General features: G+C 37.5%; 1 long non-coding RNA gene across 1 annotated transcript; it reads right to left on the bottom strand.

The window, feature by feature from the left end:
• Positions 1 to 6,852: 6,852 nt before the first annotated feature.
• Positions 6,853 to 12,714, bottom strand: LOC308524007. The gene is made up of 4 exons (XR_013996383.1): positions 11,515 to 12,714; positions 10,660 to 10,792; positions 9,473 to 9,618; positions 6,853 to 8,557 (listed from the first exon to the last, which is right to left on the bottom strand). It is a non-coding gene; the product is annotated as an uncharacterized lncRNA (long non-coding RNA).
• Positions 12,715 to 26,849: the final 14,135 nt, after the last annotated feature.

The following is a 26,849-nucleotide window of genomic DNA, read 5'->3' as shown; positions in this document are numbered from 1 at the left end:
ACATAGCTCACAGCTTTCTGTAGACTAGATTATGTTCAGAGTATCACTGACAGGTCACAACAGTTATTTTACCTTTATCTTTTTTCATCATTATAGTCTTTCAAAAATTCTAAATTCTGGAGACAGTAACCAAGGTTTCTAGGGCCAATGATATAGAAATAGCAAAAGGAAATCAATGAAAACATGTAAATTGAATTTTGAAGCTGAGCAATATGACATCAGAAGTCCAGTATTTATCTAGCCCGTCCCAGGCTAAATTTATTCCTTGATCTTTCTTTATGGGTCCTGGGATTTTAACATATGGAACCATTTATGGACCTACTGGTTTACTATTAGGCAATTTGTATTCAGCTGCCTAAAATCCCTGGGTGAAGAAATGCCCTCCTGTCCATATTCCAGTCTGAATAATTATTTTTTGATGTGAAAAGAACATAATAGATGTCAATTATTCCTTTCAACTTCCATGTGCTTTTGTTGTGAAAACATGACAAGTTTTCCCTGCAGTCTGCTTTATCTCACACCCTCATAGTAGCTGTCATTTCTGAGAAAATCTTCAAAGAAGTTACACCCTTAAAAAGCTGATTTTCTTATTTTACCTTTACCATAAACCAGCATTTCTTCTCAGAAAATGAACTGTAGAATGTTAGAGTTAGAAGGAACTTTGCAGATCCTCTTGTTCAAACTCCTAAGGAAAACTGATGGAGTCCAAAGTAGAACTTATTCCTTACCAAGCACTCCCCACCCCCCCTTCATAGAGCAGAGAACACATATTCAGGAGCCTGAGGCTCTGCCCTCAGACTCCATGGTGATTAGAAGAAGAGAGCTCATTAAATGAAAGGAGAGGTAATTTGTCTATCACCATTTTTTAATAAATAAATTTTTGATTGAGTGTCACATGTAGGTAGAGGCAAACATACATATATAGGGTGGGGCAAAAGTAGGTTTACAGTTGTGAGTACATAAAACAGTTTATTCTTATACTAGAGGCCTGGTGCATGAATTCCTGCATGGATGGGGTCCCTAGGCCTGGCAGGCAATCAGGGGCGATCAGGGCTGGGCCAATCGGGTCCTGCTGGCCGGGGGGTGGGGGAGTGGAAGGACAGGGAGAGGGATTGCAGGCCCATTAGGGCCTGCCAGCCAGGGAGGAACAGGGATGTGGGAGGTTGGTCACTGGCCCCCTGAGGAGGGAGCTAGCTGGCCCTTGGCCCCCTGGGAAAGGGGCACCAGTTGGGTGAGGAGAGGAGGCAACAGTTGCCAGGCCAGGCTTGGAAGGAACAGACGCCAGATGCTGCCACTGCTGCCGCCACCACCGCCAACCAGCCAGCTGCTTAGGCTTTTATATATATAGATTATTATTTTATTAATTATTGTATTATTTTCCATGCAAACAACTGTAAACCTAATTTTGCCCACCCTGTATACACACACACACACACACACACACACACACATACCCACCCCTATTTTTTATATAAATTTATTCAGTTATAATGCCAGTAAAATGTCACTTATCTATTAATGGACAAAGGAGAAAATAAAAAGGAAGCTTTGGGCTAGATGTAGGAAAAGCAAAAAAATTATTGGAAGATATAGGAAAGCAAATGAAATAAACTAAAGGTTATCAAGCAAGTAGGAAACTGAGCTTCAGTCCTATAGACCAGTGAGAAAAGTATGCTTTCCTCTTAACCATTTTAGAATGAAAAAAATCTGTTTCCAAGGAAACAGTGCCATTAAATTGCAACCACTGGAGGGACGAAAACATACTTCCATCAACCCCCTAAAAAAGCCTCTATTCATTTATACACTTGTTCTTATGCTCTGAAATGACTTGCCCTTGGATTGGGTGATTTATGAAGGGATCGGCTTGACTGTGAGCCAAGCACTCTCTTTGTAGCAAGCTGGGGATATGACCACATTGTGGAAGCAGGGTGTCTTGACATTATGAGGTAAATTACCTCCTCCTGGATACCAAGTGGTACCAGGAAAAAGTAATTTACCTTCTTCAGGTTACACACCCCAGAGGATAAAGCACTCACCTCGATGAACAAACTCCTTTTTTCCCCTATTATTATGAAATGCCATCCTGACACTGTGTTCTCTTTGCCCTGGCCCATCAGAGAGCTGGCTTTTATCATTCATTTTTATGCCTTTTCCCTTTCAGTGTACTGTACAGTGAGGGAAGGGACTCCGTGGCGAAATGAAGAGTGCTGTTTCCACTGGAAATCAAAGGTCACAAGTCAATGGAGTAATACTGGGTGGCTTCTTCCTCAGACTTGTGTCCCTGGAACACAGATGGGATCTACACTAAAAGATGAAAGGCTCCCGAAAGTGAAGTGGAAGAGCAAGGTACAAACATGTTCAACCAGGCTGATTTGCAACCACGCAGAAGCAGCCTGGAAAGAAACCTTCTAAATGGCATTTCTTACAACTGTTCGTTACAACTATTTTACAAAGCTCTACACACTAACTCCAGGTCTTAATTTGGCATTTAATGGCTCTGCAACCCCTTAGTGAGAATGAGCAGATGACCTCTTTCAGGACATCCATGAGCTCTTTTCAGTCATGAGGGCATCATGTTATGTCCTCAAAAACTCAATTTCATAAATTATCCTCTGTGTCTTCCAAGAGTTAATGTGACCGCCCTCTTCCCAAATGACTCACTCTCTTTTCATCCACAGAGACAGGTGTGCCATGGATTTGATTGCATCAAAATAAGCACTAACTAAAGAGAGCATGTTTACAGAATTAAAGGCAGGAGAAAATATTAGAGATATATCAAGATGGGCAGGTACAAAAATACACAAGGGTGTCCTGACCCATCATGGTTTTCATGGAAAAATTAACTTCAAAAAGGCAATGAATTTTTGTGGTTTGTTTTATTTTGTTTTCTGGGAATGCTGCTCTGTTAATTGAGATAAATAAAACATAAGACCACAAGCCTTCATATGTACAGCTGTTATCTTGTTAATGTGATTTTGCCCCTAACTTTATTTAGTTATAAATAAGGCCTCAGTTTACAGCCATGGAAAATTAACATTTAAATAGTAACAAATATAAACTATTAAATATGTTAAAATTAAATATATAAAGTAAATATATTAAAATACAAAATGCTTCTATACTAATGACATCTTAAAGTGAGGGTTACTTTAAGACATCTTAAAGTAATTCTTTGGAGGAATATCAGATTAAGAGAAAAATAGTGTTAAATTATGCTGCTATAAATAGTAAGTAGTAAATTAAATGGAGCACCATCAATGTAATCCAGAGAACTGCTCCTTCTCCCTGGATCCTCCAAGTAAAGAAAAACACAGTCAAGGAACCATAGTGGTGATCGTGTCCAATTTTTCAGTTACAGAGCGCACCCTCTGCTCTGGTTAGATTTGTACTTAACTTGTCTAGTACCTACCAAACCTTACTAACACAATTACTTGACGAATGACTTTTAGGTTCCCTAAATATAGCACATGCAATATCAGATGAGCGAGAGAAACACACACACACACACACAGGCAGCAATAATGACTTTTCCTAAAAATTAGAAAGCCTACTAATTCATGTGCTTTGGGTAGAGCACCTTAATAGTGGGGAAAAATTAGGCTAGATAAATTGCTGTTCTGATCCTACCAAATACATTTTGAAAGCAAAACCAAGAATGATCACTCTGCTTCCATGTGACTTAACTGCATCCCAGAGCAAAACTGCAGAATATTTGTAGCAATATAAAAATATCCAGCACACGTAGAGGTAAAATGTAAATGTTAGGCATCCAATCAAAATTGGTAGGAAAAAAAAGATACATATCATTAAGAAACGAAAAATCAATCAATCAATCAAAACAACCTAGAACTGACATCGCTGTTAGAAATTGCAGAAAAGGGCATTAAGTGCGGATTTATACATGCTTAAAAAGTTTAGTAGCAACATGGAAAATATAAAAATGAAAATCTCAAGTTTCTAGAGATGAAAACTATGATGCTGAAGTGAAAAATACACTGGATGTGAATAATGGTAGATTAGACATTTGCAGAGAAAAATTATTGAACTTAAAGATGTAGAGGTAGAATTTTTCAAAAATTAAGCACAAAGATAAAAATAATTTAAACAGTAAAAATCATTAGTGAGATGTAGGGAAACTTCTGGCAGCCTAACATCATGTAATTGCTATTTCTGAAGGGGAGGGAAGGGAGGAAAAAGTATTCAAAGAAATCAGGGTCAAAATTGTTCTGTATCTGATTCAAACTATGAAAAGCTCAATGAAACCCAAGAACAAGAAATATAAAAAAAACCTACACCAAGACATATCATAATCAAATGTCTCAAAACTAGTGACAAAGAGAAAAATCTTACTTTATGAAAATTATGTAATATTGTATTATGCTTGTACTAAAAAGAAAAATGAAAGTGTTGTTAGATCTCATATAATTTTAGTGGAAAACGTCCTCTTTTCCCCCTTAAATTTACTGGGGGTGACACTGGTTAATATCATCATATAGGTATCATGTATACATTTGTATGATACATGATCTGTATATTACATTGAGTGCCCACCCAAAGTCAAATAATTTTCCATCAACAAAGATTGCCCCCCTTCAAGCCTACCCTCCTAACCCTCTTCCTCTGGTAAGCATCATACTGTTTTCTGTGCTTATGAATTTCAGTTTCATGTCCCACATGTGAGTGAAATCATATGGTTCTTAGCTTTTTCTGACTGATTTCTTTTGCTTAGCATAATATTCTCAAAGTTCATCCATGTTATTGCAAATGGTAGTATTTCATCATTTTTAGGGCTGATATATCCTATCTAATAAAAGAGAAACATTTCAATTTGCCGTACATCCGCTACCCTTCCCATTGGCTAATCAGGGAGATATGCAAATTAACTGCCAGCCAAGATGGGGCCGGCAACCAGGCAGCTTGAAGCTAACATGAGGTTTGCTTGCTTCAGTGATGGAGGACTCCAACGTTCCCCGCCTGCCTTGCCGGCCTCTGAAACTGAAGTTTGAAACATTGTTACAAAAATAGAAGCTAAACAAAACCCCAGAAACCTGCTATCAGCCCGCCGGGATCTCAGAGCTGGAGTTGATACAGTGTTTCGATTATAGAACTGAAACAAACCAGATACCTGCTTTCAGCAGCAGAGGCCTCAGAGCTGGAGCCAGAGCTAAAGCTGGCCCAGAATAAAAAAGAAAAAAAAGAAAAAAAGGAGCAGTTGGGAGCTTCAGTCACACGCCAGCCTGAAAACAGCCCTCAGCCCCTCACCCAGACTGGCCAGGCACCCCAGTGGGGCCCCCCACCCTGAAGGGTCTGTGACCAGCTGCAAACAGCCCTCATCCCCTCACCCAGGTTGGCCAGGCACCCCAGTGGGGACCCCCACCCTGATCCAGGACACCCTTCAGGGCAAACCCTCCAACCCCCACTCATGCACCAGGCCTCTATCCTATATAGTAAAAGGGTAATATGCCTCTCAGCACCAGGATCAGCGGAGCTGAGAGGCCTCCAGGCACCGGGATCAGTGTGACAGGGGGCAGCGCCCAAACTCCCTGATCGCCCTGCGGCTCTGTGTGTGACAGGGGGTGGGGCCACAACCTCCCTATCTGCCCTGCTCTGTTCGTGACAGGGGAAGGCGCCCCAACCCCCTGATCAGCCCTGCTCTGTGCCTGATAGGGGGGAGCTTCCCAACCCCCCGATCGTCCTGTGGCTCTGTGTGTGACAGGATGCGGCGCCCCAACCCCCTGATCGGCCCTGCTCTGTGTGTGACAGGGTAGAGCCATAACCTCCCCATCGGCCCTGCCCTGAGTGTGAGAGTGGTGGCCCCTCAACCCCCTGATTGGCCCTGCTCTGTGGGTGATAGAGGGCAGTGCCCCAACCCCCTGATAGGCCCTGCTCTGTGTGTGACAGGGGGGAGTTCCCCAACCCACTGATGGGCCCTCCTTTGTGCGTGACAGGGCGTGGCGCAGCAACCTCCCCATTGACCCTGCCTTGAGTGTGACAGGGGACTGTGCCCCAACCCCCCAATCGGCCCTACCCTGAGCGTGACTGAGGGTGGCATCGCAACCTCCCAATCGGCCCTGCTCTGTGCATAACAGGGGACGGTGCCCCAACTCCCCAATTGGCCCTGCTCTGAGCCCGACCAGGGGCTGCACCTAGGGATTGGGCCTGCCCTCTGCCACCCGGGAGCAGGCCTAAGCCAGCAGGTCGTTATCTCCCGAGGGGTCCCAGACTGCGAGAGGACTCAGGCCGGGCTGAGGGACACCCCTCCCCCCTGAGTGCACAAATTTTTGTGCACCTGGCCTCTAATATATATATATATATATATATATATATATATATATATATATATATATATATATCACATCTTTTTAATCAATCCTCTATCGAAGGACACCTTGGTTGTCTCCATGTCTTGGCCACTGTGAATAATGCTGCAATGAACATAGGGGTGCATATACTGCAAATAAATGTTCTCAGGTTTCTTGGGTAGGTACCCAGGAGAGGGATTTCTGAGTCTATTCTTAGTTTTTTGAGGAACCATCTGTTGTTTTTCACAGTGGCTGTACCAGTAAACATTCTCACCAGCTGTGAATAAGGGTTCAAACACCCAACAGATATATGAAAAGATGTTCCCTTCACTAGCTATTACAGAAAATCCTAAGAGCAGCCAAAGATAAAAGACTTGTTATATAAAAGGAATAAATAAATCAATGACGCAGATTTCTTGTTGGAAACAATGCAAATAAGAAGATACTGGAACAACATATTTAAAGTAAGAGAAGAAAAACTTTCAAATCAGAATTTCTACACCCACCCAAGCATATATTTTAAAAGTAGAGGTAAATAGAGATTCTTATTAGCATGGAAAGCCAAAATATTTTATTTAAGCAGATTCATGGTATAAGAAATGTTAAAGGAAGTCCTTCAGGGAGAAGAAAAATTATACCACAAAAATGAAAATATGGATCTACATGAAGATAGAAAAATATGAAGACATGGTCAGTAAACAGATAAATATATATTTATTTCTTAGCATTTAAATATCTTTAAATGGTAACTAAGTAGGATCTGTGCTTTTGAAAAGACATTCTTTTTCTAGTGAATGTATACAGAACAAACATTTAAAAAATCTGAAAATTGAAGAGAAGAAGGCATACTTGGACCTTGAAACCCAAGGAATGACATGGTCATGAGCTCTCCAGCTCTTTTTCCTGCCTCATACCATATATCCCAGACTAGAGGCTGAAAAAGCCTGCAACCTTTACATGCTAATAGATGCAGACAATAAAAGCTTCCAGAAAATGTTATTGTCTATAGCCAAAGGACTTGGAAAGGGTCCACCTAGGAAGGTTAAAAAACAAAACCTTAATGGTGAGACACTAAGTGCTATCTCACTAAACTCAGGAACAGAAAAAGATGTCTGCTCATGCACTATATTCAATATTGCTACACTAGAATAAAAAAAAATCATCAAGAATATTTAGAGACATTAAAGAAGATTAAATAAATAGACATTAAGATATATTTTGCTAACGGGTTGGATTAATACTGTTCATATGTCAATTCTCCCCAAATTGATCTATTCTATATAATAAAATGCTACTATGCAAATTGACCCTGATGGCAAAGCGACCCGGAATGACTGGTCACTATGACACACACTGACCACCAAGGGGCAGACACTCAATGCAAGAGCTGCCCCCTGGTGGTCAGTGCACTTCCATAGGGGGAACACTGCTCAGCCAGAAGCTGATTCATGACTGGCCAGCACAGTGGCAGTGCCGGGAGCCTCTCCCACCTCCACAGCAGAGCTAAGGATGTCTGACTAATGGCTTAGGTAGAGAGTGGGTCTAAACTGTTAGTCAGACATCCCCCAAGGACTCCCAGGCTGCCAGAGGGATGTCTGACTGCCAGCTTAGGCCCATTCCCCCGGGTAGACGCAGGCCTGGCTGAGGGACTGTCCCTTCTGCCCCCAAGTGCATGAATTTTTGTGCACTGGGCCTCAAGTTGATTCAATAAAATCCCAACAAAAATCTCAACAGGCTTTTTTTTTTTTAAGAAATTAGCAAGGTAATTCTAAAATTCATATGGAAATGTGCAAGGACCTATTACAGTCAAAATAACTTTGAAAAAGAACACTGTGTGTTTTCAAGATTTACTCTAAAGCTTCAGTAATCAAGACAGTGTGGTATTAATATAGAAATAGAGATATACATTTATGAAGCAGAATAGAGAATATGGAAATATATGCACATATAATAAACTAGAGGCCTATTGCACGAAGAGATTCGTGCAATAGGCCTTCCTTCCCCTGGCTGCCTGCACCAGTTTTCCTCCGGCACCCGGGATCCAGGCCTTTGCTCCGGTCGCAGCGGAGAAGCCAAGCCTCTTCAGTCTTCAGTCGTCTTCAGTCTTCAGTCATCTTCAGTCTTCGCTCCATGCCTGCATATGCAAATTAACCGCCACCTCTTTTGGGTTAATTTGCATACTTATCCTGATTGGCTGGTGGGCGTAGCGAAGTGACACCAATTTGCATGTTTCTCTTCTATAATGTAGATGGTTGCTAGAACAATTGGATATTCATATATTTAAAAGTTAATTTGATTTATAACTTTCAGCAAATACAAAAATTAAAAAGAATAATAGTCCTAATTGTAAAACATGAAACTATAAGACTTGAAGAAGACCTAGAACAAAATCTTTGTGACCTTGGATAAGGCAACTATTTCCTAAATATGACGTGAACAGTATCATCAATAATAGAAAAAGTGATAAACTGAATGTCAAAATTGAAAACATTTGTTCTTTAAAAAATATAAAGAGAAACTATCAACTTGGAGAAAATATTTGAAAATCATACATCTGAAAATAACTTGGGTTTAGAACATATCAAGAACTCTAAAAAAATAAACAACCAAATAAAGAAAGAGCAAAGATTGGGGCACATCACAAAAGAAAATATAATAATGGCAAATAAGCACACAAAAGATGTTCAATATTATTATTCATGGAAGCCAAATCAGGCGATGCCACTACATACCCAGAATGGGTATAGCTGAAAAGACTGATTATACACCTACCATATGACCTAGGCTTTCCACTCCTAGATATTAACCCGAGAGAAATGAAAGCATATTTCCATGCAAAGATTTGTTCACAAATGTTCATAGGAGTTTTATTTGTAATCACCAAACACTGAATAGAGTGTAATTGTCCATTAACAAATAAATAGATAAACCAATTTGGTATAGCCATACAATAGCGTCTACTCAGCAATAAAAATAAATAAAATATTGATAAAATCAACAATTTTGATGAACTTCAAGATAATTATGAGTAAAAACATAAAAGAAAGAAATATACATATAATTTAATTTATATAAAATTCTAAAAATGCAAACTAATCTATAGTCACAGAAAGAAAACATGTAATTGCTTAGAAATGAGACAGTGGGAAAGAATGAACAAATGGAATTACCAAGGGTCTTGAAGAAACCTTCTGGGATGCCAGCTATGTTCATTCTCTTGAATGTCATGTTCTCACAGATGTATATGAATGTCCAAACTTACAAATTTAGCACTTGAAATATATGCAGTTTTTTTATCCATTCTTTCATAATAAAGCTGTAAATAATAAAGAAGTAGAAAGATAAATAATATTATGTTGAAAATGATTGGGGTAGGATGTTAATAGACCTGGGTTTGAGTCCTAACTCCCCTACTTAATAGCAAAGTGAATTGGGCCTGGTTCCAAATCCCTGTTTCCTCATTTATAAAAATGGTAATAATACTACCTACTTCATAGGGCTGGTATTAGATTAAATGAGACAGTATATGAAGAAAAGCACCTTGTGAAGGATAAGCTATTACAAAACAAAACAAGTTACACTATTTGTTACTCTAGTAACATTATCCCATTTTAATTGATAATCTTTCTCAAATATCATTATTGCTAATAATTTAAGAGAGAAAAGAGCTTATACTTGGAGTTTTATATTTATAATCAGCAAACACATCTGAATAAGGTTTGGGATTGTAAATATGCTAAAAGCTATGATTATCTTCCTGGAAAATCACAATTACACAAGCATAAAATATTTTGTATACTCTTTTGAGAGTTTATGGACTTCTTGCACAGCCCATCCAACTTCAAGTCCATGAACATCAGGAGGTAAAGACCCTAGTATTAAAGCATGACATTAGAAGTGTACCTAAAGACCATCTAACCCAACTTCCTGCCCTATAGAGACAACTCCTCTACAGCATCTCAACTAGTGACCTCCCAGCCTCCACATGGACATCTCCAGTGCCAGAAATTTAGGCAGTGCTATATAGTATGAAGAGCTGGTAATTCTTAAGAAGTGAGTGTTCTTACCTGAAGTGTGCTTGTTGTACACTTATTTAAAAAGAAAGAAAAGAAATGAGTGCTCTTATGAATATCACATTTATCATCATGGGAGAAAACTGAACAGAACAGCTAAAAACACAGGCTGTGGAATCAAATCCTGCCCTCTACCATTTTAAACTTTCCTAAATTCCAAAACACTAGAGTGTACTCCAAAGGCCACAAATAAATATTACTCAGGTCATTCTACATTTTATTTTAAAAAAGCATTTGAGGTAAAAAGGATAAAAATAGGAACAGAAATATTGTTTATCAAATACCATTGCTTTATTCACCTCCTTATTCTTTATCAGTGACGTAGAATTGCTTTACTCCTTTGAAAACTTGGAACCAGCCCCACCAGAGACTGGGAGTTCTGCTTCTACTCCTTTGAGATTTTCCAGGCTATATAACCTTTTAAAAATAAAAATATACTGCATCTTCCCAAAGAATGATTTCCATAAATAAAATGGTTTCTATATTCTTATATTTATGAATTCAGACATTTGTTGTTAACAAACAATGCATAAACAGTACATCATGGACCATGTTTTTAGAAATACAGGCTCCCCTTTTATCGGGGCATGGGCAGGTATGAATGCTGCAGTCCCGGGGCCCTGTAGGTGGAAATTGTGAACTTCAAAGGCACGTAGAGAAGTGCCCCATCACTTGTAAAGGTTCACTTTATTTTTTTGTTGTTGTTGTTTAAATATTTTTAAAAAACTTTCCATCACCATGTACGCCCTCTATAGCATACTCCTCCACCTTCAGCACCCGCATAATCACCACACTGTTTTCCATGTCCATGAGTTCTTCTCTTTCTTTACTCAATCTATTCAACCCCCACCCCAGCCTTCCCTGGAGCTGTCAGCCTGCTCTCTATCTATGTGTCTGTCACTATCTTGCTGCTAGTTAGTTTATTTATTATATTCCACACATGAGTGAAATCATATGGTATTTGTCTTTCTGTGACTGGCTTATTTCATTTAGCATAATGTTATCCAGGTCCATCCAGGCTGTTGCAAAGGGTAAAATTTTCCTTTTTTACAGCTGAGTGGTATTCCATTGTGTAAATGTACTACAGCTTCTTATCCACTCATCTACTGATGGACACTTGGGCTGCTTCCAAATCTTACCTATTGTAAGTAATGCTGCAATGAACATAGGGGTGCATATATTTTTTTGAATTAGTGTTTTGGGTTTCTTCAGACAAATTCCCAGAAGTGGAATTGCTGGGTCATAAGGCAGTTTCATTTTTAATTTTTTGAGGAATCTCCATACTGCTTTCCACAATGGCTGCACCAATCTGCATTCCCATCAACAGTTCCCTTTTCTCCCCACCCTCACCAACACTTGTTGTTTGTTGATAGTCATTCTGAGCAGTGTGAGGTGATATCTCCTGGTGGTTTTAATGCATTTCTCTGTTGATTAGTGATGTCATCATTGACAGGTTCTCCTGCTTTAAGTGGAATGATATATAATGAAACCAATTTTACCAGGGGCAAATTGATATAAACAAAAGTTAAGTTCCTACAGAATTTCATCAATGTTATAATGAAATAGCATTGAACAAAATGTTATTCAAGGGTCTGCAGTACTAAATCAATGAAAGATACATTTCATAAGAAGCTTATGGTTTCTTTTCATATCTATTTATATGAATGTGCATCACAGGTAAAGGGCTCAAGTTTTTACTCTTAGTTTGGAAATTCTTTATTACACCTAAATTTTGGGGGAACAAACTGCTCTGGGTTTGGACCCAAGACCCGTATTTCTGGTCATGGAAATATATTGATTTTTATTTTCTATTTTTTACCTTAGATTTTTAATGTATTTTTATAGCATGCAGGTATTAACTTTTATGATCTAAAAATGTCGTAAGTAAGAAGAAACTGAATCTTCTTGGCCAACGATTTATTGGAACTCTGTCTATGTAATGTGGACAAGGACAATACCCTATGGAGTTTTGAATCAGTGTACTACCAGTAAATATATGCACTGATTGAGTTCATGAGACTTTATCAAGAGAACTGCTTCTGTCCTGGGCGATGGCAGACTGAGTTGTCCTGGGCATCTTTGTTTTTGTTGGCTCCTTCCTCAGTAAAACATATTTAAAATTATATTTTATGACCATGATAATATAAAGACATACATTTATGAACAGATATATCATTTTATGCTTATTATCTTCATTTTTATTCACATTTCAAAAGTATTAAAATCGCTTTCATTTTTAGGGACCACTGTAAGTGTCATTGTCACTGTTCCTTAGGTAATCAACAGATACGAGCCTTGACTGTAAGAGTTTTCTTTCTAATTTGTTTTGCCTTTGGACATTTCTCTTCTCCTCCACTTCCCAATCATCTCATCACTTTTTCAGTGGTGATAATGTGTACTTTGATTTCTCCACCCAGATTCCAAATCTCTTTTTATAATTTTCTAAGAAAATGTCCTTTTTTCAGCAGGCAACCTTTTAATATCTCTCTTAGAATAGTCAGCCTGGTATACATTTATCTTCTTCTCAAGCAGAGCCAGGCTGGATCAGAGAGCTTCTACTGAATTGAAAGAGTGCAGTTTAATATGACCCAGACTTTTGAATGATAGCAGTGCTAATATGCTCCTCATCCTATTATCTAGCACAAATGAAAAGCCTGCTCTTCTCCTGCAGTCCTGAAATAAATTTTCAAATACATATGAGTAGTAATCTTTTCTTACATTAAAAGAGGGCACATCAGGGAATCTAGTAATCTTGGAAAATATTAACTTGTCTTACCTTTTTCAAGTTCTAAGACCAACGAACATGGAAGCTGAGCATTATTACATGAAAAGTTTGGACCAGTCAGTGCAACATCTCTGTTTTGAGAACCTATATGTGCTGTGCTGTGCCTTAAGCACTGGGGATATACAAATCATGAGCAAAGCATTATTTCTACTCTTGAGGAACTTAAAGTCTACATGAGAAAATAAATATAGCAATAAATAATATAAATGAAACTTGTTAAATTCTATGATAGAAAACACATAAGGAATGAGTATTATGTGAGCAGAGGACGCTTCAGGGACTATCCCCTAGTATGTTTTCACTTCACATGAGGGTTATCATACACCAACATCCACATCAATGTAACTTGAGGTATATATTAGTAGGTAGAGTATATTTCTCTATCCCGTTATCAGACTTGGCTGTTTGACTTGCGTTGCCCAGTGGAATATAAGCAGAAGTGACACTGTGCTACTCACAGCCCACGCTTTAACATGAACTGTTTGCTGTGGCATTGTCTCTTGCAGCTCTTCCCTTTGAACACTGCACATCCTAGACAGAGACAATTCCTTCTTCTTGTATCTTAGCATAAGAATATATGTGCACTCAAACAGTAGTATAAGCAGGCTGAACTGCAACAAAACTGGTCCACATATCCATGAGCAAAAAAACAAATGCTCTTTTGGGGGTAAAATATTGAGATTTTGAAATTATTATTACACAAAAGACTGACCATACAAATAAGTTAGGCCATCATAGTTTATCACAGATTTTCTATATCACCATCCATACACCTGGATCTTAGAAGCAGAAAGTATACTACTTGACTGGCATTAATACAATTACTTGGAAAACAGAATAACAACAAAAACCCATGATGGTTTACCATGATTTTTAAAAAAGATATAGAAGATCATATCATAAAAATATACAAATAAAATCTGATTTTGTGAATTTCTTGTGGAATATGTACACTCATTCATTTCTGATAGCACTGTAATTGGCCCCAAGTCTTCAGGAAAGTAACTGTGTGAACTGTAAAAATGTTTTTGTTTTGGTCCAATAATACTATTCCTGAAAATATATTTTTAAGGAAATGATTTTTTTAAAAATATATTTTATTGATTTTTTTACAGAGAGGAAGGGAGAGAGATAGAGAGTTAGAAACATCGATGAGAGAGAAACATCGATCAGTTGCCTCCTGCACATCTCCCACTGGGGATGTGCCCGCAACCCAGGTACATGCCCTTGACCGGAATCGAACCTGGGACCTCTCAGTCCGCAGGCCGACGCTCTATCCACTGAGCCAAACCGGTTTTGGCAAGGAAATGATTTTTTAATGAGATAAAAGTATCCCATTGGTTATCTATATTGGCATACAGTTATAAAATTATGCACAACTATACTGGTATTAGGTAAATTATGGAAAATCAGTTTTATGGAATGTTATGAAAGTTGCCCTCATGAGCACCTTATAGCAATTGGGCAAAGATTTATAAAATAATGTTAAGGGAAAAGAACAGACTAACTTGGAATACACACTGCAGGGTGGGGCAAAAGTAGGTTTACTGTTGTGAATATGCAAAACAGAGTTTATCCTTGAATTATTATTTATTAATTATTGTATTTCCCATATGAACAACTGTAAGCCTACTTTTTCCCCACCCTATATAATTATAATTCTGTAAAATATGTAAGATATAAACTAAAATGAATATTGGAAGAAGTCCTTGATATCCCAGCACCCTAATCCAACTAATATCAATACCTTCTTTTTTTTAAATGTATTTTATTTTTAGAGCAGTTTTAGATTCAAAGCAAAAGTGAGAGGAAAGTACAGAGACTTCCCATATACTCTCTGCCGCCACACATGCATAGCTTATCCCACTATCAACATTCCTTCCTAGAGTGGTACATTTGTTACGGCGATGAATCTGCATTGACACATAATCACCTAAGATAAATGGGAACCACTGATCTGCTTATTGTCTCCAAAGTTTTGTTTCTTCATGTATCTTGAAATGGGACTGAAAAAGACAAAACCAACTACAATGGCAAACACACAACACTGTGCCAGCAATCCTCCTATAGGATTGGTCTCTCATGCCAAAAATTCTCCAAAATTTTGGTGTAAATATATGTCTAATTTACAAAATTGGCTGTGCTTATTCTAATCAGAAGCCTTGACCAAAGTATTTTTGAACTGGAATTATATTTTAAAAGACAGAGAACCAAACTAAAAACTATAATATATTTGATGCAATTAAAACAATTAAGAAGATTTAGCCTGGAGAAGAGACTTAAGGAGGTGAAAGATTATTCTATGAGTAAATGAAAACTTTAATTATTCTATGTGAAAGAATAGGCAGAAATATAAACAATGGGTAGAAATTAGAAAAAAAATCTTTCAAACTCATAAAAGGGAAAGGCTGAATAATTGTTCCAGGTTGAAATAAAATAAAGGTAAATGTAATGTTTAATCCTGGAATAGATCCTGCACCAGAAAGAAAAAAGACGGTTGATACAGGGAGGAAAGTTCTGGGGAAATCTGAGGATTAGATAGTATTGCTGCATCGATGGTTATTTCCTTTATAGTTGAGTGATGGTAACATTGCAGAGCATCCTTGTTCTTAGGAAAGATACACTGGAGAATTTGTGGGTGATGGCACAGCATGTCTGAAGCTTGTTCTTGAATGGTTCTAAAAAAGATTAATAAGATACTAGTAGATAGAAAACAACTGTGGCAAAATGTTAGGAATTCAGAAAATCTCAGTGAAAGTTATAGATGTTACAACTTTCATGTAATCTTGAAATTATTGTAACAAATTATATAAAAATTAAACTTCAGAAAGAGTCAGGAACCTTTCATTATGAGGAATTAAACTTACGTTGTCCCAGTTTGATAGTCCCCCCATGCCTCTGGCAGAACCAAATCAACCCTCTCTAGATTAAAGAATCTTCATCCAAGTTCCTCAAGAGTCTCCAAGGTCAAGTTCAAATAATTATGATCTTGCAATAAAAATTTACCAAATACACAAATAAGTAATTCACCAATAATAAAAAACAAGAAATTTCGAACTCTCAAGAAGTTAGCTATTGAGATTTTTGGATGAAGCATATAAAACTATATTTAATTCATTTAAAGAAATAAATTTTAGAATTCCGCACCCCCCCCCCAAATGAGCAAGAAATAATGTGCTGTCAAAAATACCAGGCATATTTGTCAATGTACCAAGATATCCTCCAGAAGTAAAAAGATAATTAATGGAATTTAAAACTCAGTTGTTTGTAAGGGTAACCAATGGAAAATGTTTAACTGGAAAACAGATCTAAAAAACTGTTACTCAGATGCAGCCCACAGATATGAAAAGATAAAAAATATGAAAGAAAATATGAAAGAGCCGTAGCAACCTAAAAGACAGAATAAGGTCTAACACATTCCAATCGCATTTCCAGAAGAGACAAAAACAAAGAATGAGAAAAAGGCAAGGATGGAAGACATAATGGCTGAGAATAAATTCACTGGCACAAAACTGATTAAGAAGAATATATATATATATATATATATATATATATATATATATATATATATAATCTCCAAGCCTAGATACACCAAAATCAAATTTCAGAGCAATTAAGACATAAAGATCATAAAAGCATACAAAGTACAAACCTAAAAGCTATTTAGACATTTTTTTCAATAGCAGTGCCAAAAATAGAATAAACTCTTTAAAGTGCTGAGATTAAGTAAATATTAACCTAGAAGTGTGTCATTTATGAGATTTCATTCAGTTATGCTTTACATTACCTTAATGATGTGTATTGGACCATATTGTTAATTTGACCCTTGACGAAAGGCCATGTTTGAATCAGACTTTGTTAATTCAAGCTTTGCTCAATTTTGTCTTTTAGTGTTTGAGATTAAGTAACAATCGCCTCTTCTAATTTCCTGAATCCAAGAACTATGGGCTCCCTCTATTCATTCCTGCTTGTAAATTGGTCTCTGAGAACTTCTTTCTTTTCTTTTTTTAATTTATATTTATTGTTGAAAGTATTACAGATGTCCCTCTTTTTTCCCTATTGAGCCCCTCCACTCCACAACCCCCTCCCTGCCTAGGCCGTCACCATACTATTATCTGTATCCATGGGCTCTGCATATATGGATACAAGTTCTTTGCTTAATTTCTCCTCACCCGCCCACCTATCCCAGCCTTCCCTCTGAGATTCTTCAGTCTGCTCCATGCGTCTATGTCTCTGGAACCATTTCGTTCATCGGTTTATTTTGTTCATTAGATTCCACATGTGAATGAGATCATGTGATACTTGTCTTTCTCTGACTGGCTTATTTCACTTAGCATAATACTCTCCAGATCCCTTCATGCTGTCTCAAAGGGTAAGAGATCCTTCTTTTTTTACAGCTGCCCAGTATTCCATTGTGTAAATGACCACAGCTTTTTTATCCACTCATCTACTGATGGGCACTTGGGCTGTTTCCAGATCTTAGCTATTGAAAATTGTGCTGCTATTTCTTTTAATAACTTACTAAAGACAGACATAACAACCAACACCCACCACACACAAAAAAACTCTTTTCTGATCCCCGTCTTTTATAGCAAGAATTTTGTCGAGTAAAAGATCCTTATTCCAAGAAACCAAAGGCATCGTTTTCATTGAATGTTTTGCCACAGAACAAAATGAACTGCCATCTTTCCAGCCTCAGATAGCTATTTTCTCACTGTCCACAGTCTCATCATTTAGCTGACGCCAATTGCTTTCTATATTTTAGGTGCTGTTAGGCATCCAACTTTGAGTACAAACTCCTGCATAGGTCAAGATGACCTTGATAATAAACAGTCCCCAAGATCTGTCTAAAAACAATAAAGGTTTATTTCTCAACCCACAGGTTGTCTGGGCACTATTTCACACCATACTTAGTGATGCAAGATGAGAAAGAATCTACAATTGGAAATGTCACTTGTATGGTAGAAATCAAGATGATTGTCCAGAACCCTCTTGGGGGAAGTCCAGTACTTTCTGCCTAGCTGTTTAATGGGACACACACACACACACACACACACACACACACACTAATCAAGATAAATCATATTTTAATGAAATATTTAAAAATCAAAATAATAAAAAAACAAATTTTAAATAGAGACTTGCTTCAGGGTCAGCCTCAGCTGCACAAATTCCCTTTGCCCAAGGTCACCATTTTTATAACTAAACATCTAGAGCAGTGGTTCTCAACCTTCTGGCCCTTTAAATACAGTTCATCATGTTGTGACCCAACCATAAAATTATTTTCGTTGCTACTTAATAACTGTAATGTTGCTACTGTTATGAATTGTAATGTAAATATCTGATATGCTGGATCCTCTTAGGCGACCCCTGTGAAAGGGTCATTCGACCGCCAAAGGGGTCGCGACCCACAGGTTGAGAACCGCTGATCTAAAGCAATATTCATGATATAATCCTACATTAGATTAAAATATTTTATATGTATAATACTAGAAAAAAATGCATGCACATATGCACAAAATATTTATACTTGTTTCTTTGAGCATTTTATGTCATCTGGTTCCCTAATTTTTTAATAAATTTTATAACATTTGTTAAATGATTATTGTTTTTAATAATTGTGAATATAACAGTGTATCTCTATAATGCTATAACCTAAAGGTATACTTCCGTTGATTAAATGTAACCTGACAAATATTCAACCAAAACACTAAGTCCATACAAAAAATGCAGGACAGCCCATTCCCTTTGTTTCCCCAGGCTGGAATTTAAATGTCAAAATCTTAATGTTATAAAATATTTTATGTGCTTTAAATAAATGAATGAATACAATGAAATCATCACTCTGTTCTCTCAAGCTAGTAAATGTGCTCATGGCATAATAAGCTTCTGATCTCTATAGTGTGCAAAGCAACTGATTAGATACTTCTCAGGTCATACTGGCTCTGTATTTCATTCCCATTTAATCATCTTGACCTGATGTGGGTAACAAAAATGGGTTTTGACAATCTATTACACCCTAAGTCAAACATGATAGAGTAAATTCGAGAAGAAAACATTTATTAGGAATTTCTATTACATTACGTAGTAGCACTCATTATATTGTACTTCAACTGGGTAATGCTGGCAGGATGACATCTCAGACCTACTCAATGAACAGGCTCCTGAGAAAGTCTTTGGGAAGGAGAGGTGGGTTGGAGTGGGCCAGGTGTCATTTTTATAGCTAAAGTAGGTATTATGAGTGCTGCTTGTATGACATTGAATCAACAGGTCAGGCTAGTCAACTCTGAAAAAAGCCTTTTCACAGATTAATGTCATTATGACCCAGTCACCACCTGTAGCAGGTAAATTCAACAATACTGTAGAAAGGCCAACATGGTGACAACTCTGCAATAACCACAGCTTTACTAAGGATCCTCTAACTTCTCTTTCTGGCATCTGCTTTCCACCTGGTGCTGTATCTCTGCTAAAGCAAAGACTCTTAGTGGATTATGGTCTCCCTCCCCTCCTCTCACCATCTAAACTCTTTTCAGGCAGTGCCCCTTTGGAAAGAATCAGAGAAGTAAAGCCACACTGATATATTTGACTGAACTAATATATTAACTATTTCTAATGAAATGTCTTTCTAACACAACTTTTACCGCATGACATAAGAACCTATATCAAGTTTTTTGTTCATTGTCTGTTTCCCTCCAGTTGAATGCAAACTTCATGAGCACAAAGACCCTGTTTAACTCATTGTTGAATCTCCAGCAAGCCTAAGAAATACCACTATGTAATTAATGCATCAAAGTGCTCAACAGTCTCTCCAGATGCAGGTAAAGCATTAATATAGTTTAGAAAAGCCAGCCTAAAGTGGAAGCTGTAACCAGGAAAATGAACAATCACCTGTCCTTGTCTGCACACCCACCATCCTGGGATTTCTTCTAACTGTTCATATCTCTTCTTTCCCAGGTTTCATTAGCTAAAAAACATCATCGCTTCTTGTCTGAACCAAAAAACAGAGCCAAAACCTTACTCACTTGTGATCTCACTTACTTCATAATATTTGTAACTCTGACTTGATTAATTTCTTCTATGTTTGATTAGTTTCTTCTATTAATTTTTTTCTAGTACATTAAGATATTTTGAGATTTTAAAATTGCCGAGATAGACAAGACACAGAGATAGGTATGGGAATCTATTAAGGTATGCTGGTAGTTTTCATTATTTTTCAGAAATTTAGCACTATTGCCCAAAGTTAGAACCTCTCGAACAGTGGATCTACAATTTAACATTAAAGAATGCATGTGATCTCTTGCCAAAATCTTGAAGTCCAGCTTAATAGAAATGCTAAGCATTATTTTGAGAACATGTCCCTACTGATTTTTTAAAAATTTCATTTCTCATGAGAGCAAAGATCTATTTTCTGAACACATTTCATCAACTGTGTATCTTTCAGGAAGACTACTAAATTCAACTTTCTTTCTTCAGTCATTTTTTAAACCTTAACTAAAAGAAGACAGTCAAATCAAACTCCTTATTTTCTTCCTCCTGAGATTTACTGATCCCCTCTAATACTTCAATTTGCTCCTTCTTTCCAGTTGTTATATTCCTCTTCATATTCACAAAATACGAAGCCTTCCTAAATAAATCCATCTGATTTGCTGCTTCTTCTGTAACTCTTGCAAAAGTCACCACCTAAGGGTATCTTACTTTTAAACAAGTCATTGAATATGATATTTCAACTCTCTAAGCCAGTGGTTCTCAACCTTGGCTGCACATTAGAATCACCTGGGAATCTTTTTAAAATCCTGATTTCTGGGCCTCATCCTCCGGAAATCCTGTTTCTTTGTTACTAATGTTGTGGCCCCACCCCATAACAAAGAAACAGAGTTTCCGGAGGATGGGGCCCAGAAATCAGGATTTTAAAAAGATTCCCAGGTGATTCTAATGTGCAGCCAAGGTTGAGAACCACTGCTCTAAGCATTGATAACAATAAATAGTGAAATAGCAACTGGGCATCAGACTACTTTAGGTTGTTTATTCAAGGAAGGTCTCCTTTTGGATGCAATTTAAATGAGATCTAAATGACAAAGGACAATAGCACTGAAGAGATCTGTGGAAGAGAGTTTGTGAAGGGAGAACAATGAGTACCTGTAAGTAAGTAGTCATTTGGCCTGTTTAAGGGTTAGAAAGGCTATCATATTTACTGTGTACAACTTGATGAGTTTGGAGATAAGTATATATCCATGAAACTATCACCACACTCTATGTCATAAACATATCCATCACCTCTAAAAGTTTCCTTCTGCTCACATTATTATTATTATTATTGATAAGAATACAACATAATACCTCAACAAAGTGGTTAAAGAAACAAACAAGAAAGAAAGGCTAACATACTTTAAGGCAGTGAGTAAGGAAAAGATTCAGAAACAATGAACCAGAGATTCATTCAGGAGCCAGAATGTATTGTACTTTGTAGATTGTGAATTTTATCATAATATGCCTTATAAGGTGTAAATGTTATTCTAATGCAATGAAAAATCCATTGGAGGGTTCTAAATGGCCTAATCTGATTTACATTTCATTTAAAGAACCTTCCTTGCTCTTATGAGTTTAATGGATTGTAGGGAGACAGGATTGAAAGCAGAAATATCAGTGATGAGATTGATAAAGTAGTTCAAGTCAGAGATGGTGGTGTCTTGGAATAGTAGAGATGGAGAGAAATCAATGGATTCAAGATTCATCCTGGTAATACTGTATAATAATACTTGATAATAGGCTAGATCATTTTGCAGTGAGAAGAAGGGAGAAATCATCAATCATCTGATGATGACAGATGACAAGATTTTGGATTTGAGCATTTAGATAGATAGCAGTGCTACTATTAGAATGGTAAGGATTTCAACAGCATTGGACTTGGAGTGTCAATCAAGAATTTCATATTGGCTGTGATAAGTTGGAGGCACCTATTGGCATTGGATTTCATCAAGTAGGCAGCTGGATATATATGGCTGGAGTTCAGGGAGGAGGTCTAGGCTAGAGACAAAACTATATGAGTATAAATATAAATGAAAATAAAAGCCACAATACAAAAAGAGATAACCTAGAAGAGCATAGATAAAGAAGGGACCATATACATATTCATAGAGTACTACAACATCTACAGCTCAAGCAAAATGGAATCAAGAACAACCTGTGAGGTAACAAAAAACAAATAACCAAACAAAAACAAACATCAGGACTGTGAACTGCCAGTGAGACCAAAGAAAAAAAAATAAAGAAAGTGTTGAGGATGTTGAGAGAATGAATTAGATGAGAATGGGGAGTAACTAATAGGTTTGTCAAACGGAATTTGCTGATTCCTTCTACTACTAGTCCATGGCTTTTACAAGAGCATTTCAAATTGGGTAGAGAGGATGAAACCCCAATCAGAATAGATTGTAGAGGGCTCATGGAGGAAGTAAAACAATGACCACAGGCACTATTTCAAAAAGTTCTGCCAAAAAATATAAAATGGAGGAAAAAAAAGCTGAAGGTAGACATAAGATCAAGGGAGGAGACATTAGATTGTTTCTGTATTCTATTCAGTCGATAGAGGAACAAGGAAGGATGATGGCTGGAACAAAGGCCCGAGAATGATTAGAGGAGATGGAATCCAGACTACAAGTGAAGAACTGATCTTTGGTAGGAGCAGTGACACTCTATATACTGTAAGAAGAGGGACTGTCTACAGCATGGATACAGACGCAGGGATGTCAGTAGTGGGATGATGGAGTACATTTGGGTTGCTTCAATTTCTCAATAAAATGCAGGGTGAGCAAGAGTAGGTTTACAGTTGCATTGTGACATTCTTTTGAGTTAATAAAACTATTGTAATGATCATAACCTACTGTGAACAACTGTAAGCCTACTTTTGCCCACCCCTGAGTAATGGAAGATCATCAGCTGAAAATTATGGGGCAGAAGAGGTGTGAGAAGTCTAAAGTGAGAAAAGCAACTGTGAAATAGTCATTTTAGAAACATGGCAAACAAATATTAGGAAAGTTTAGTAAAATTATGAAGCAATATTAAGTGAGAAAAAAAACTTAAAGGAAGCCATGGTTATTTATTTTTTTAGTCATATAATTGGCAACATTTAATCAGGAATTAGGTGGATAGAAGGGTTTAGCAGGGTTGAGCTTTCTGCTGAAGGAAGAAAGGGGAGAACATGAGAAAATGGTGTTATCTAGCACTCAGAAGCCCACACTCTTGATCTTACTGATGAAACAGACATAAATTCTGTTTCTGGAACCCTTCTGACACTGAGCAGAAAGCCAGGTATCCATACTACTAAATACAGTGCTGTCAAAAGCAGAGAATAAAATAGAATCTATTTCTTTTCTTCTTCTAACCTATATGGAACCCAGCTGGCAGTACAGAAGAGAGGGAGAAAGGGCAATTGTGGGCTTGAAAACCAGCACATAATATTCAGTACTGTCCATCCTCTTGGTTATTCAGTCTCTGTACACAGCCTCCTGCCCATATTTAAACTTCCAACATCATGATTTTGTCCCTTATATCAAAGAAGATGCTTTCACAGCTTCTCCCAAATGCTCCCCCACTAGAAGTCCCATTGTCTTTATATTAATCTCCCAGTGATGCCAATTCCTCTCCTAGTTTGATCACAATTTGTTCTGGATATTCTATAATCTATACTCTTAATTACAAAATTAATTATAGCATCACTCTATATAATAGTAAAGAAAAGAGAGAGGGAAAAACACATTGCTGAGTAACAGAAATAGGTATATCACAAGCAAGGAAGAAAATATACATTTAAGCCACAGGTCTCATTTCTGTAACTATAAGGAAGACAGACCTTATATTTCCAACTTTCTTCTTCCATTATACATTGAATAGTCCCCCTGCCCTCAGCTGAGCAGAGTTCTTGCCTTTATTGCTTTACATATAAATGTGGTAAGAAGTACTCCAAGAGAATCCCCAGGGTTCCAGATATAGGTCTTCCTTGTTGGCTTGTGAAAATAAGAAGCCTCTAATGATCAGGTGATGGTACTGTATCCCTAATGCAAGCTTTTTCCCCCTCTTAAAAATTAAGACTTTTAAACTAGCAGAGCATAAAGTTGTGGAGATGGGAAGCTAATGACCCCCATTTCAACTTCTTGATACCCATACTCAATTATTCTGGCTGTTAGTGAAACAATATCACATATTGATTGCCGATCCCAACCAACCCAAATTCACCAAGAGCCATCTCTGTGATTGTGCCTTAACTGAGTCCACAATATGCCTCTCTGTAGGGTCAACAACAGGGCTCATGGTAATGGGTGCAAGCCAATTCCATTGCTTTTACCGTGAAATGAGCATTGTTGTCAGAAGCAATATTAAATTGAGTACTCTGGCATTGAATAAGCTCATGGATAGTAGAACTGGAAGAAGCATTGTGGGCCAAGAAGAGAGATTCACATCTAGGTTAGTGCCAAAGAGATTCATCATTTACCCCTCCATCATAGAAGGGTTCCAATATAACTAACCTTACCCCAAGTGGCTGGCAGGTTCCATCATGGACAGCAGGACAATATAGTACCATATCAGGGGCTTAGTGTTTGCCTCTGCTTTTAACATGTTGGTGACTAGTAGCCAAAGTAACTTTTGTATTAGTATGTAGACGTGGTTATTGAAAAGTCTATATATTACCATATCTTCCATCATGGCCACTTTGCTTATGAGTCCCTTGAGCAAGCACAGGGTGACAAGAGACTGACTGACATCTACAAGATGGAGTCATCTTGTCTACCTTATTATCAAAAGACTCCTGAAGCAGGTGCTCTTTGATGGCATCCATTCACATAGGCTGATTGTTCTTATCCCTGCCCATTCCGAGAGGTCCATCCACATACTTCTCCCTCAGAGAGCCCTCTCTGTCACCAGTACTCCAAATTCATCTTCATAGTCCCTATTAAACTCTTCTCATAGATTGTATATATCTCCATATCTCTAGCAATACCTTGGAAAAACTGAGAAGAGGAAGTTCTGCTCAGTGAAAGGACTTCCCTAATCTCTTTCACTAGTAGGTTCCTGTGAGGAAGGCTGTGGTGTTATAGCAGTTCACTTGGACGGATCCAGAGATATAGTACCAAACCATCTGTAATCTTGGACCAAAAATTTCCTCTTTTATGAATTACTAATAAGAAATGTCCCATGAAGTGATAGGTGGTGGATGAAGAAGTGGTGATAACTCCATAGTAGTAGATGTCATTGTATTTCCAGCCACCCGTACATGCAACTTATTTGTGTAATCAGGCAATGTTCAATCCTAAACTCACATATTCTACTCTCTGTTGAGAATGGACTCTGCTATGCCTATCCAATTTTATGACTTCATGGATGAGATAATACCTAGTTTATATTGGACAGCTATGGTAACATGGTCTTTGGTAGCATGGTCTGCTTGTATTCAATGGTGTAAAAATTAGTACAATAAATTATATCAGATGCAGCTTGAGATTTACATGTTTTACATAATAAATATAGGAAGTAGATGTTTTCCTGGGATTCCTTTTCTACTTCATGTTCTCTGGAATATTATCTTACAAAGAATGCTGGAAATATTGGCCATGCCCTCAGCTTGGTTCACATCTGAAACTTGGCCTTAATTTCATGGTGAGATTAGAAGTCAGAAAGCAAGCAACCAACTAACCAAACAACAACATCAACAAGAACAACAACAAAAACCCTAGAAAACTGCAATTTCAAATATGCTTAAGAAGCACATTTTTTAAAAATTAAATTCATTGGGGTGACATTGGTTAATAAGATTATATAGGTTTCAAGCTTTCAATTCTATGATACATCATCTGTATATTGCATTGTGTGCCCACCACCCAAATCAAATCTGTCATCATTTATTTGACCCTCTTTACCGTTTACTATTCCCCCCACCCCTTGCCTCTAGTAACCATATTTTGTTGTTTTTATCTATGAGTTTCTGTTTGTTCGTTTTTCTTGTTTGTTCATTTGTTGCTTTCAGTTTTATATCCCACATATGAGTGAAATCATATATTTCTTAACTTCTTCTGTCTGACATTTCACTTAGCATGATATTCTCAAGATTTATCCATGTTGTCGCAAAAGGCAGTATTTCATCTTTTCTTATGGCTGAGTAGTATTCCATTATATATATGTACCACATCTTTTTTATCCAGTTATATATGGAAGGACACTTCGGGTGTTTCCACGTCTTGGCCACCATGAGTAATGCTTCAATGAACATATGGTGCATATATCTTTGTGAATACATGTTTTCTAGTTTTGGGGGGTAGGAGAGGGTTTGCTGGGTCATATGGAAACTCTATTCCTCATGTTTTGAGGAGCCTCTATACTGTTTTCCATAGTGGTTCTACCAGTTTACATTCTTACCAGAAGTGAATGAGGGTTCCTTTTTCACCACTACCTCTCCAACACTTGTTATTACTCATCTTGTTGATAATGGCCATTCTAACAGATGTTGTTTTTTGTTAATCCTCACCTGAGAATATTTTTTTCATTGATTTTTAGAGAACGAAAAAAGAAGGAGTGAGAAAGAGAGAAACATTGAAACATCAATGTAAGAGACACATCAATCGGTTGCCTCCCACATGGGCCCTGGCTGGGGTTGCATATTGAACCTGCAACCCAGGTGCATGCATTGACTGAGAATCAAAT

Source organism: Myotis nattereri (assembly GCF_964212035.1).
Source record: "Myotis nattereri genome assembly, chromosome: 9".
Taxonomy (NCBI): Eukaryota; Metazoa; Chordata; class Mammalia; order Chiroptera; family Vespertilionidae; genus Myotis; species Myotis nattereri.
This window is presented reverse-complemented; position numbering and strand designations above follow the sequence as displayed.